Below are 14,253 nucleotides of genomic sequence, written 5' to 3'. Positions count from 1 at the left end.
ACGATAAAACAATTCTAAAAATATATATAAAAGAAGATTTAAATTTCCCATTTTGTTTACTTGACTTGTACTTAAAACTGTTTCCAAGCCCGTTTTCATTTTTCACTTTAGATCTGCCTTTTCAACTTACTCCTGACCATGTGCATTTTACATGTCCCCCAGGCAAATCAAAGGCAGTGTGTTTAAAATCAAATTAATTATTTTGCCCCCAACTTGCTCATCAACAGCTTCTTTCCTCAACGGGTGGTACCACCTGCCAGTTCCTTGCCCAGTCTCTCACTTCCTGCCAGTTTCTCCTCTCCTATGTCCCTTCTGCACATTTCTAGTCTCTTATGGTCCCACCAATGTTGCCTCCATTTTCAATCCCCATGGCATCTGTTCAAGGAAAACCATCCCCTCCTACACGGTCACTGTAGTAAGTGTCCTTGGGCCATCTTCTCCATTTGATTTTCCACATTGCCCTCAGTTTGACATTTCTAAAATATCAGTCTGTTTATATCCAAAACCATTCACTGGCTACCAACTGCTCTTGAAAATGTCTACCTCTTTGGCCTTATTTCTGGACACCTTTCTATACCAGAAAAGGCCCAGAGTCCTTTTTGAAGAAATAAACATTATACCCATCTGCATGATAGTCTCTCTCACCTGTTATTCCCATGTACACTTTGGACCTCAGGTTGTATGTCATTTCTTCTGGGAAACCTCCCATCTGCCCTCAGTCTCAATTAAGGGCTCTTCTCAGGTGTGGTCACAAAGATGCATACTTACCCAATTTTAGCACTTTTCATACTACATTGCAAATGGCTTAACTGGATTGTGTCATTCCCCCAGTTTGAAGATGCCGGAAGACCAAGGCAGTTTTTATGTTGTTCATTGTTGTATGTGCACAGAGCCTGGCACATAATAGGTGATTAATAGGTATTCATTAAATGAAAAGATAAAAAGTAATCAGTAAACAGAGATTACACTATTTCTGATGGGCCTTTTATTTTGACTTTTTGTTTGAATGTTTTAAAATAAAATAAGCGATCATTCAAATGTGGTTGAAAAATCCAGAAGTTACTTTAAGTGAACCTTTATCTAATTCCTCATACAACTCTTAAGGACAGTATGATGATGGGGAAGGAAAGTTAAATGGTACGAATTCCAAATGGATCAAAACATTGACTCATTAGGCCATTTCTGTTACTTAATAATAGAGCAAGTAAATAAGTGCCATGACTCACTGTTCTTCTCAAGTGTAATGTATTTTTCCCAGTGGTTTCTAATTACTCAAGAGAAGTCAAGCCTTTTTTCCAGAGTACATGTATAGAAAGAGAAGGATACTTTAAATGTCTTGAAAAAAATTGGATAGAGATATCAAAATGAATTGATTATAAGGATCTATACACCTCTTGTTTTTCTGTCCAGGAACGGTTGGGATTACTCCAAAGGAGTAAGAGGTTACTATCCGAGGGAAAGATCAAGCTGGAGGCAAGAGTTCCTTTATCTTTTATTGTTTTGACATTTCTATGTTGGTTCAATATTTTAGGACAGTCCTCGTACGTTGCACAGCTGTGTCTAGCACAGGGGAAACTTGCCAGCATTAATGACAATCAGCAGCACAAGGCATTCTGCTGACTGCGCCCAATTCCTTTACACTGATTAAATATTTAAGAACAGAAAGGTTCTGCATTTAAAAGCACAATAAACCATGCCAGTCCAAATCAAAAGTCTTAAATTGTCAGACGTCTCCAAGACTTTACACTAATCATTCACCATTAGAATGATAAAACTTTCCTAAATTAAATCGAAAATGAGTTTTTAGATGCTGCCATTAAGAACATCTGAGGTGGGAAGAACTTCATGGCAACCTTTCCTTCTTTCAGGCTTTATTCCCAAAGGATGCAGTGAACATTGTGTGGGGCCTCGAAAACTAAAAGCAGTAAAAACTGCTCTTTGAAGTTTACTACCAGGATCTAAAGTCTTAACAGACCAAATGGGTGTGTACCTGCAGAGAAACCTGTCCTCTTGTAACTCTTCCTAGAAGAAATGAAGGAACAAATGGACTTCTCTGGAAAAGGCTCTGTGCTTTGGGAGTTTTTATGGCTTACTTTGTGGAGCCTGCCCAGCCCTACCCATATATCTTGCTTCTACCACTGCCAACGTCTTAGAACACAGACCTTGGAGAAACTACATCGGTGACTTTGTTCATCTACTTCACTAATAATGATTTATTCAGCCTTTCTATTTTATCCTGATTTATCATATCTTAAAAATGAGTACAAATATTTTAATATTTGGTTTTAAATTATCTTTACAAAAGTACACTGATTGAAACATGGTTCTTTAAAAAAAATTACTTCATTAAAGTTATCACCAAGATGTCATCAGGACATTAAAGGTTGGAAAACTTGAGAAGCAGTCTTTATTCTTGTTATTTAGTGAAAGGAACTTATTTCTAATGTCATTAGAAAATTCAGGTCATGATTAATGTATGCCAACTTGTATTCAACATAGTATTGGAAGTCCTATCCACAGCAATCAGACAAGAAAAAGAAATAAGAAGCATCCATATTGGAAAAGAAGAAGTTAAACTGTCACTATTTGTAGATGACATGATACTATACATAGAAAACTCTAGAAACTCCACCAAAAAACTACTAGCAGTAATAAATGAATTCAGGAAAACTGTAGGGTACAAAATTAAACCCAGAAATTGGTATTTCTATACACTGGTAACAAAGTGGCAGAAAAAGAAATTAAGATAATAATTCTATTTACAGTTGTGCCAAAAAGAATTAAATGCCTAGGAATAAACTTAACCAAAATGTGAAAGACCTGTACTCTGGAAACCATAAAACACTGAGGAAAGAAATTGAAGATGACACAAACAAATGGAAAGATATTCCATGTTTGTGGATTAGAAGAATTAATATTGCTAAAACGTCCATATTACCCAAAGCAATCTACAGGTTCAATACAATCCCTATCAAAATACCAACAACATCTTTCACAAGATAGAACAAATAATACTAAAATTTGTGTGGAGCCACAAAAGACCCCAAAAGCCAAAGCAGTCTTGAGAAAGAAAAACAAAGCTAAAGCTGGAGGTACCACAGTGCCTATAGTAAAGAAGTATGGCATTCACATAAAAATAGACACACAGATCAATGCAACAGAATAGAGAGCTCAGAAATGCACCCTCAGTTAAATGGTCAATTCATCTATGACAAAGGAGGCAGGATATACACTGGGGAAAAGACAGTCTCTTCAATAAACAGTTCTGGGAAAGCTGGACAGTTATGTGTAAAAGAATAAAACTAGACCACTTTTTACTATTGACAAAAAAAAAAACAAAAAACCTCAGAATGGATTAGAGACCTAAATGTGAGACCTGGAATCCATAAAAATCCTAGAAGAGAACAAAGGCAGTAATTTCTCTGACATTGGCTATAGCAACATTTTTCTAGATATGTCTCCTAAGGAAAGGAAAACTAAAGCAAAAATAAACTGTTGGGACTACATCAAAATAAAAAGCTTTTATACAGTGCAGGAAAACATGAATAAAACAATAAGGCAACCTATTGAGTGGAGAAAGTATTTGCAATGATATATCCTATAAAGGGTTAATATCCAAAATATATAAAGAATTTATACAACTCGACACCAAAAAACCAAACAACTTGATTAAAAATGGGCAGAGATCTTGACCAGGCATTTTCCCAGAGAAGACATAGAGAGGGACAGCAGGCACATGAAAAGATGCTCAACAGCCCTAATGATCAGGGAAATGCAAATCCAAACCACAATGAGATACGACCTTACACCTGTCAGAATGGCTAAAATCAAAAAGACAAAAAATAAGAAGCACTGGTGAGGATGTGGAGGAAAAGGAATGCTTGTACACTCTTTGTGGGAATGTAAATTGGTGCAGCCACTATGGAAAATAGTATGGAGGTTCCTCAACAAAACTAAAAATAGAAATACCATGTGATTCAATAATTCTACTGGGTATTTACCAAAAGAAAATGAAAACACTAATTTGAAAGGACATCTGCACACCTATGTATATGGCAGCATTATGTACAATAGGCAAGATACAGAAACATCCTAATAGTCCATCAGTAGATGAATGGATAAGGAAGATGTACACACACACACAGAGTGGACTCTTACACAGCCATAAGAAAAGGACAAGGTCTTGCCATTTGCAACAACATGGAGGACCTAGAGGGTATTATGCTAAGTGAAATAAGTCAGAGTGAAAGAGACACATACCATATGATTTTACCCATAGGTGGAATCGAAAAAAAAAACCCAAATGAACAAACAAATGAACAAACAGAAAGTGGAATCAGACCTGTAAACACAGGGAACAAACTGATGGTTGCCAGAAGTGATGGTGGTGGGGGATGGACCAAAGTGGTGAAGGGGAGCAGGAGGTACAGGCTTCCAGTTATGAAATGAGTAAGTCACAGGAATAAAAGGCACAGCATAGAGAATACAGACACTGATATTGGAATAGCAATGGATGGTGACATATGGGAGCTACATTTATGGTGAATGTAAGTACAATGTTTAAACTTGTTAAACCAGTATATTGTACACCCGAAACTAATGTAACATCGTGTGTCAACTATGCTCCAAAAAAACCAAACAAACCAAAAAAAAGATCACTATGGCCAAAACTCCCCAAGGAGAATGACCTTGAGAGGACACACAGGTTGGGCACAGGACAGTCAAAAGAAGAGAAGAAATTTGTCACTTGTTTAGTTTCACCTTTGCTAACAGGGTTTCTTTGGCAATCTGAGTATGTCCTTAGTAAAAAGCAAAAAGGCTCATGCTCAAACCTCTCTGACTTTAATACATTTGTATTTTAAATACAAAGTTGAAACTCACTAATCTGTACAAATTCAATTAGTACATCTACCAACAATGTGCATGTTACTAGACATTTTGGTGAACGTAGGTTGAGGTGGTAGTGTGTGGGTTGTACACATCTTCTTTAGCATTAGTAACATGGATGATTTTTATTTAAACCTTAACATGCACATATTTTAGTAACTAGCTATTTGAAAGATATTATAAGCCAAAAATACCATTAATGCAAATATTCATTAACCAGTGATAACCAAATTATCTTCAACCAAATGATCCTCAATAACCAAAAAATGTTCAGTAAATTAAGTTGAAAATGTTAAAGCTAAACCAACATTAATTTATAAGCAACAACTGAAAACCAAAAATCAACCACAAGGTTAACGAAGTTCTGAGAACAAAGCATCCTGATTGTTTTGATGCCTACTACTAGCTTTCCAGTATTGCAAGCACTGAAGCAACTGACTACTTATAAAATACCCCCTTTCTTTTCTTTTTTATTATGTTATGTTAATCACCATACATTACATCATTAGTTTTTGATGTAGTGTTCCACGATTCATTGTTTGCGTATAACACCCAGTGCTCCATTCAGTATGTGCCCCCTCTTTAATACCCATCACCAGGCTAACCCATCCCCCTAACCCCCTCCCCTCTAGAACCCTCAGTTTGTTTCTCAGAGTCCATCGTCTCTCATGGTTCATCTCCCCCTCCGATTTCCCCCCCTTCATTTTTCCCTTCCTGCTATCTTCTTTTTTTTTCTTTAACATATAATGTATTATTTGTTTCAGAGGTACAGGTCTGTGATTCAACAGTCTCACACAATTCACAGCACTCGCCATAGCACATACCCTCCCCAATGTCTATCACCCAGCCACCCCATCCCTCCCACCCCCCCACCACTCCAGCAACCCTCAGTTTGTTTCCTGAGATTAAGAATTCCTCATATCAGTGAGGTCATATGTTACATGTCTTTCTCTGATTGACTTATTTTGCTCAGCATAATACCCTCCAGTCCCATCCACGTCGTTGCAAATGGCAAGATCTCATTCTTTTTGATGGCTGCATAATATTCCATCGTGTATATATACCACATCTTCTTTATCCATTCATCTGTCGATGGACATCTTGGCTCTTTCCACAGTTTGGCTATTGTGGACATTGCTGCTATAAACATCGGGGTGCATGTACCCCTTTGGATCCCTACATTAAAATACCCCATTTCTTAAATGCTAATGACATGCTGAGTTGAGTTTATGAACTTCAAATACCAGTAATCCATAATAACTCAATTTTTATTCAACTAGCGAAAAATCTTAGTTCTATGTAAAGGTGAATGTATGCAGAAGTATTGAACCACATGGTATTTCTATTTTTAGTTTTTTCTATTTTAGATTTTGGCAATAAATGAAGGAAAGGATTTGCATTTGGGGATCATTTGGAAGCCCACCAGAAGGCCTTTCCAGAAACACCTGGGGATGTGGGCCATCCGTTCCTTGGGAAACAGCTATTACCTCTTGTGGTGTGAGTTAAAAGGCTGGTGAACTGCTGAGCTCCAGAGACAGGCCTACTGAAGCATGTCTGGTCATCCTTCAAGGACTGGGATGCTGCTGAGAGATTTCAGTCTTGCATGGACTTTGAACCAGATGGCCTCCAAGTCTCCCGCTGACCCTGGATGTCACCATTTATGACTGATGAGATGATGACACGTGTTTCTGCTCAGAGTTTCAGCTACACATTTTGTTTCAAAGACAATGCTTTTTATGTTCTAGAGAGAGACAGCACTAATATGATTTGCTGGTTTCTGGGCTGTGTCTCCAAACTGTTACTCTGATGCCAAAGAGAGTTTTTATATTCCTTGTAAATTGGGAATAAGTTTTAGTGGATAAAACAGAAGTAAACACTATTAGCAATCCCTTTCCAAGTGACTAATAATTTTTATCAATCCTCCTCCACAAGGCTTTTCAAGCTAATAGTTAATGAAGGTACCTTAATTTTTTATTTTGTAACAGTATCAAAATCTAGTCTAAGAGCTGGATGGCTCTGTTGTGTTCCTGTCGAGATATCCAGATTATTATTATTTTCTTTTTTTTTTAGAGAACGCACATGGAGGTTGGTGGGGGGGAGAGGCAGAGGGAGGGAGAGAATCTTAAGCAGGCTCTGTGCTGGGAGCTCGATCTCATGACCCTGAGAGCATGACCTGAGCCTAAATCAAGAGTTGGACTCTTATCTGACTGAGCCACCCAGGCGCCCCAAGTTATCCAGACTATCTTAAAGAGCACCTCATGTGCTTGAAAAACTACCAAACTTGTCCTTTCCATATTAAAACATTTTCATGAGAACTTTCATTGTTTCTCTTGAAATGAGGTTTGACTTCAAAGATTTGGCATCAACACAACCTCATTTATCTTAACATGGGTGGTGAAAAAATAAGCTATTTCGTAAGGACCTCTGTGACTTCCTGAACATTCTCTTTTCCAGGAGGACATGACCTTGAGTGGAGGACAGTGTCTCCCATGAGGCAGGAGGGGAGAAGGCAGGTGAGTGATGTGGTGAAACCTCATTCTACAGAGCACACAAGGCTTCTGTCTCCATGAATCACAATAGATTTTTTTAACACAGACTTTGATTTCATCTTGATCTATCTAGGACAATGTTGAAATTAAATGATATCCAAAGTCTAGGCAACAGTATCTTTTTCCCTGGGTCTGTGAAATTCCATGAGAATAGTGCTCAGAAAGAGCTGCGATAAGTGACGGATTTGGGGAGTTTAGTAATTATTCAAACAAAACCACTTGAATTTATGTGAACCCCAGTGAGGAAAGCATTAAGAATGGGAATTTTGAAATAAAAATTTTCCACGTTCTTTCACAGGTTCCACTTCCTTACTGAATGTTGCTTGTTTGCTTTTATAAATAATATTTCCTCCAGCTGGCATCCTTAAACAGGATCCATTGAGATGAATTTCATGGGGCATTGAGCAATTCCGGTACCTTTCTCAATCAAAACTAAAGGTTATGTTATTCTCCCTATCCTTTCCTTTTGAGTGGCTACAAAGGAAGTTGTTGATATTATTGTTAATGTTTCAAAGAAAACTATAGCTGCTAGTTGTTTTCTTAAGTGAAGCAGAGCTCCCGGCCTTGGAAATGTCCTTGAAGAAAGGCTTTTTTAGGTGTTACTCCCCTTTCTCATAGGGCAAAGGGCGGTAATAGTAGTCTTTAATTTTCCATTAGTTTGCTGTCATTTCTTTTCCTGAGTGTGCTCATGGTTAGGAATCTTGCTCTTGGGTGGAGGTGCACACAACTAGTGTGATAGCTTGGTTGGCCTTGTGTTGCTGGGAGGCACAAGGAGTGAGCATTTTGGAAATGCCCATGATTTCCATCAGCAAAGAAAAAATTGACTAGTTGGCAACTGAGGGTCAAATCAATAATGATTCCTTTGTGTGGGCACAGTTGGAACAGAACGCCTTTCACCAATTTAATAAAACCTCTGAAACATGATTGTAAAGGGGCATTGGGGAAAATCCCATGACCTTTTTGGAACATAGAAGAAGGATTCTCAAGGTGACCCTAGATGTCAGAGAGAGAATGGAACTCGAGGATGGCTCTTTCCAATGAGAGCAAACCTACATGCTCACTGACTATTTTAGAAGTAAGGAAGAGACTTCAAGAAAAAAATAGAATTTATTGGCTAGCACGGGGCAAAGTTGGACCCATATAGCCTTGTGGCCTTTAACCACGTGATGGAAAGAGGCTAGTTCCCTAGTAAAATAATCTTCAGTGTGGGATTGAGAAATTGGGAAAATAAGTAGAGAGAGGAGAAGAATATGTTAGGGAATACTAAAATGTGAATTTCAACGCTAGGGTGGCATAATGGAGACTTCTGGATTATCCCAAGGGCATATGGATCAACCTGGCACTCAGTAATAAAAAACAAAGGGATTCTTTCTGACCAAAGACCTGGGCAGATGGTAGGGTAAAGAGGTCTGGTTGCAAACAGCCCAAGGCTTTTCAATATCAACTATACCCACAGACTTGAAAAGACTGACGTTACCCATACAAAATGTGGGAGAGACACCTGTATCATCAGATTACCATCTGTGTGATTGCTGTCAGTAACTACTCAGAGGACAGGTATAAAGCACCCAAACACCATACTAGACACCTTTAGGGGATGGCAGGTGTGCCTGGTTTTTTCTGTGGCCATGCAGAGCTGATAGGCAAGGGATTTTGCTGGTTTGGGGGAACATCTTGAGGAGCATGGAGGGTCACTGGTTCCTTCTCTTCCTGGAAATTTTGCCTTCGGGCCTACCACCAAGGAAAGCCTGCAGCCTACAGCACAGACGTAGTCTAAACTTGGAACTGTCATTCACTGTGCCTCAGGGGCCCAAGGGAGTTGGGAGAGCCTCTGACTCCGCCCACAGCAGCTCTTCACACTTGAGGGCCCTTCCATTCGTCATGCCTCAAGTTTTCATCTGCAGAGATCTGTGCTGTGAAGCCAAGCCTGTGGCCTTTGCACTTTCCGGAGCCTCTGGTGGAGTGTCCTTCCCCAAACATTTCCCGAGCTTACCGCCTGCTTTCTCTGCCCTGATGACATCTTACCAAGTGCAGCCTTCTCTTGTCATTCTATATCAAATAAACCCTCTCTCCTAGGATCCCTCTCCCCATCTCATAAATCTGTTTTTCTCCATGGCCCTTTTACCATCTGTTATTTTATATATTTACTAGTTTATTTGCTTGGCCTATTTCTTGCCCTATTCTAGAATGTAAGTTCCATGAGGGGAGGGATTTTGTCTGTTTTGTTTACTATAATATCCCACCACAGGCATCCTGTGACCATTTGGGAAATGAATGAATGGGGCCTTAAGCAAAGCCTTTAACTCCTTCTGATCTCTCTCAATTTCCGCAGACCTGTGGGCTGTTTGGGCCCCAAGAGGGAATCACAGATGGAAAGGGCTTTTTTTTTGCAAAGGGTGTAACCTAAACTAATCAATGTACCCAAGCAGCAAAGTGAAAGCTCTTCACTCTGAGAAGGACAAACAGTTGTCAGGATTTCCTGCTTATCTTTCCAAGGCAGGGTGCTACCATGTCCATGTCCCACCAGGTGTCCTTGGAGTGGCCATGACAAGTTTCTGGTCCTTAGGGAAAAAGAAACAGGACAACTGGGTCACATGTGCCCCTGGCACATGCAACATCCAGTCATGATTGGATGTTAAGGTCTTTAAATCTTCCTTTTACTGTCCCTTGACTGAATTTTTTGAAACCAAGGCAGCTAGTAGAGCTTAGGAAATATTTATAGTTATTTTAAAAGTAAGTTAATAGAAAGATGCATAAATGACTGTTAGCCCTTCTGTTCCATGGTTTCTGAGTATCATCTTGTATCTGAGGGCTTTTATGGCAGTTACATTTATGTTTTCCATGGAGGAAACTTGTCACCCATTAGAAAAGATTCTCCAGACATCAGTGGGCTTAAGGACCACCTGAACAGGTACTTGATCTCTCAGGTTCTCTTCTTCTCTGTAACTCTGAATTCCAAATGTCAGAGACAATAGATTTGAGCTGGGTTTGCTGACTTACTGCAGGATTCCTGGACAAGCTTAGTTTCAACATTAATAAAATGGAGATAAATCCGTAAAGTCTGTGAAACCTGATTGCCCAGCTCCACGTTAGAGATCTTTTGGGAATTTAGAAGAAATTCATGGGATCCATAGAAAGAGGAGCTCTCCAATCTCTTGTTAACTTTGGATCAAGAAAAGGAGCGAAGATAACTTTTCAGATTTCTTTAAAAAGAGACTTGTCTTGGGGCGCCTGGATGGCCCAGTTGATTAAGCATCTGCCTTTGGCTCAGGTCATAATCTTGGGGTCCTGGGATGGAGCCCTGCGTCAGGCTGTGCACTCAGTGGAGAGTCTGCTTGTCCCGCTCTCTCTGCCCCCCACCCCACTTGTGCTCTCTCTCTCCCTCTCTAGTAAATAAGTAAAATCTTAAAAAAAAAAAAAAAAAAAAGAGGCTGGTCTTTAAATGGGTCTCTCCACCAGCCCCAGGATGCCCTATACAAGTCACAGCACCTTCTACCATCAGCAAGCACATCATAGCCTCGGTCAGTGAACATTCTGGAGGCAGCTCATACAGGCATGTGAGAGTAAGTTGTTAACATTTCGGGAAAGTTGGGACCTGGTTGATCTAACGTCAGTAGCTTAAAAAGGACCATGGGGGGAGGGAGTAAACCACTGAAATAAGCTCCTCCAGCACTCCATGGAGCTGGTTCTCAAACATTCACCAGCACACCACTAGCCCGCAGTATCCCTCAACATCATAATAAACCCTTTGCCTTCCTGGGGTGTGTGTGTGTGTGTGTGTGTGTTTGTGTGTGTGTGTACATGCTTTAAAATAGTTTGTAGAAACAACAAAGGATAAAAGTATCCCAGAAAATGGAGATGAACGTCGCCTGACCAAGTTCAAGCACCTTCTAGACAATGGACTATTCATTCGTGCTGAGGAGCTGGAGCCTAACCATCCTTCCGCATATTCCAAGTATGACACAGTGACTTTCCAATCTTAGACCAGCTGTTGAATCTCCCCATAAATTGTGGGCATCCAAGCAGAGAGTAAACTTCTTTGTGAAAGCCTCTCGGGAGCCATGGGGCCATATACAATACACACGTTTTATGAACACATCTGGAAAAGAAATAGCCATCGGCAGGCCTGGCTCCTGTGCTAAGTTTAATTGTAGTTAAAAAAAAAAAAAAAATGTTAGCTTCCTCCTCTTCAGATCTTTAAAGTTGCATTATAGTAATGACACCCAGCTTCAATAAAAGAGAACGTATGTGAGCATATCAATGACTCCCCCCACATAAGATAAAGGCAATCTCCCTAGACCTTCAAATATTCCTCTGGAAATAACACATGAATTGTTTACCCTTTGTGAGAACCACCTCTGTTTGAATAGCAATCAGACTGGCAAGATAGTAAGAGTACAGGGCCAGGCCCCTAAAGTTGGGTCTGTGGACATAATTAGGTGGTGACTTTCCAACTCCCAAAGTTCTTACAGCGATAAGAAGGAAAGAGACACCTCTTGCCCTATAAGGAAATCCTTTTCAATCTGTTTCCTAGTGATTGCCTAGTTTATACCCTTCCTGCTGTGCAGGGGGTACTTAATTTAGGGACACTAGAAAAACTTCACCTGGCACCAGGGGCTCAAATACTTCTGGAAAAGCAGCTCTGAAACTGAGATGAGTAGAGATGCATTAATTTTTTGAAAACAAATCACTCCCGGATTCATTGCAACAGCCAATCACTTCATTGGGGAGGCCCAGCACTGCTGGTTTCTTCTTCTATGGTCAGTCTATAATCCCAAGTACTAGGATATTGCTGCCTTGCCTCAAATGCAGGAAAATAGGAAGATGCCATGACCTGAAAGTCCCAGCACTGCCAACTGAGGTTGGTCTCTGAGGACACTTCCAATGGCTGTGACCAGCTACAACATGTATGACACATCTGTTGTACTTTTTGACTTAGTCCTTTCCTAAAGATGACATTTCCTCTCCTTGCCTCTGCACAGGCTGCTCCCTCTGCTTAGATCTCTTCGGGGTCACCTCCATCTTCACTTGGCCAGTTGCTCCCCATATTTTAATATTCAGCTCAGTTATCACTCCATGTCAGAAGGCTTCTCTGAGCCGTCCTCATTGCCAGTCTGAGGTAGGGATGGTTCCTCTGAGTTCTTATAGTAATTCTTGATTATTGTCATCACACCATAGGGCATAATGGACAATATAGCCTATGTATGGTTCACCTCTTTCTGATAGCAGTGGTTCTAAATTTTGGTTGCACGTTAGGATGATCTCTGTATATGCTTTGCTCCACCACAAGCATAACTATTCTCTGTCACCATACAATACTACTACCATATCATTGACTATATTCCTTATGTTGTGCCTTTTAGTCCCAGGACATTCATTCCATAACCGGAAGCCTGTATGTCCCACTCTCCGTCAGCCATTTTGGCCATCCCCCTACTTCCCTCCCCTCTGGCAACTATCAGTGTGTTCTCTGTGTTTATGGGTCTGATGCTGCTTTATGTTTTTTTATTCATTTGTTTGGTTTTTTAGATTCCACATATGAGTAGAATTATATGGTATTTGTCTCTCTCACTCTGACTATTTCACTTAGCATAATACCCATCCACCCATGTTGTTTCAAATGGCACGATCTCATCCTTTCTTATGGCTGTGTAATATTCCACTGTGTGTGTGTGTGTGTGTGCACGCGCGCGCGTGCGCACGCACGTGCGCGTGCGCATGTGACACATATGTCAGTGGACACTTAGGTTGTTTCTATATCTTAGCTATCATAAATAATGCTACAATAAACATTAGCATGCTTACATCTTTTTGAATTAGTGTTTTTGTTTTCTTTGAGTAGATACCCATAGTAGAATTAACGGATCATATGGTATTTCTATTTTTACTTTTTTTAGGCACCTCCATACAGTTTTCCACAGTGACTGTACCAATTTACATGCCCACAGTGTACAAGCATTCCTTTTCCTCCACATCTTCCACAATGCTTGCTATTCCTTTTCTTTTTGATTTTAGCCATTCTGACAGGCGCAAGGTGGCATCTCATTGTGGTTTTGATTTGTTTCCCTGATTATTAGTGACATCGAGCATCTTTTCATGTGTCTGCTGGCCATCTCTATGTCTTCTTTGGAAAAATGCCTCTTCAAGACCTCTGCCCATTTTTATATCAAGTTGTTTGGGGTTTTGTGGGTATTTAATTGTACAAATTCTTTGTAGATTTTGGGTATTAACCCGTTATAGGATCTATCATTTGCAAATATACCTTCCCCATTTAGTAGGCTGCCTTATTGTTTTATTCATGATTTCCTTCACTGTACAAAGACTTTTTATTTTGATGTAGTCCCAATAGGTTTTTTTTAAGATTTTATTTATTTGACAGAGAGAGATCATAAGCGGGGGGAGCAGCAGACAGAGGAAGAGGGAGAAGCAGGTCCCCTGCTGAGCAGGGAGCCCGACGCGGGGCTCAATCCCAGGACCCTGGGATCATGATCTGAGCCGAATGCAGACACTTAACTGACTGAGCCACCCAGGTGTCCCCCAATTAGTTTATGTTTGCTTTAGTTTCCCTTTCCTTAGCAGACATATCTAGAAAAATGTTGCTATGGCCAACGTTAGAGAATTTACTGCCTTTGTTCTCTTCTAGAATTGTTATGGATTTCAGGTCTCACAGTTAGGTCTTTAATTCATTTTAAGTTTATTTTTGTGTACGATGTTAGAAAGTGGTCTAGTTTTATTCTTTTACATGTAGCTGTCCAGTTTTCCCAGCACGGTTTATTGAAGAGACTGTCTTTTCCTCAGGGTATATTCTTGGCTCCTT

At 40.0% G+C, this 14,253-nt stretch overlaps 1 protein-coding gene across 4 annotated transcripts in view; it reads right to left on the bottom strand.

Annotated features, from left to right (window-relative positions):
• CCDC192 (coiled-coil domain containing 192) overlaps positions 1 to 14,253 on the bottom strand; it is a 197,981-nt gene that overhangs the window by 105,259 nt on the left and 78,469 nt on the right. The window lies entirely within an intron of this gene.

Source organism: Zalophus californianus, chromosome 5 (assembly GCF_009762305.2).
Source record: "Zalophus californianus isolate mZalCal1 chromosome 5, mZalCal1.pri.v2, whole genome shotgun sequence".
NCBI classification, from domain to species: Eukaryota; Metazoa; Chordata; class Mammalia; order Carnivora; family Otariidae; genus Zalophus; species Zalophus californianus.
The sequence above is the reverse complement of the archived record's forward strand: the minus strand, read 5'-3'. Positions and strand labels throughout refer to the sequence as shown.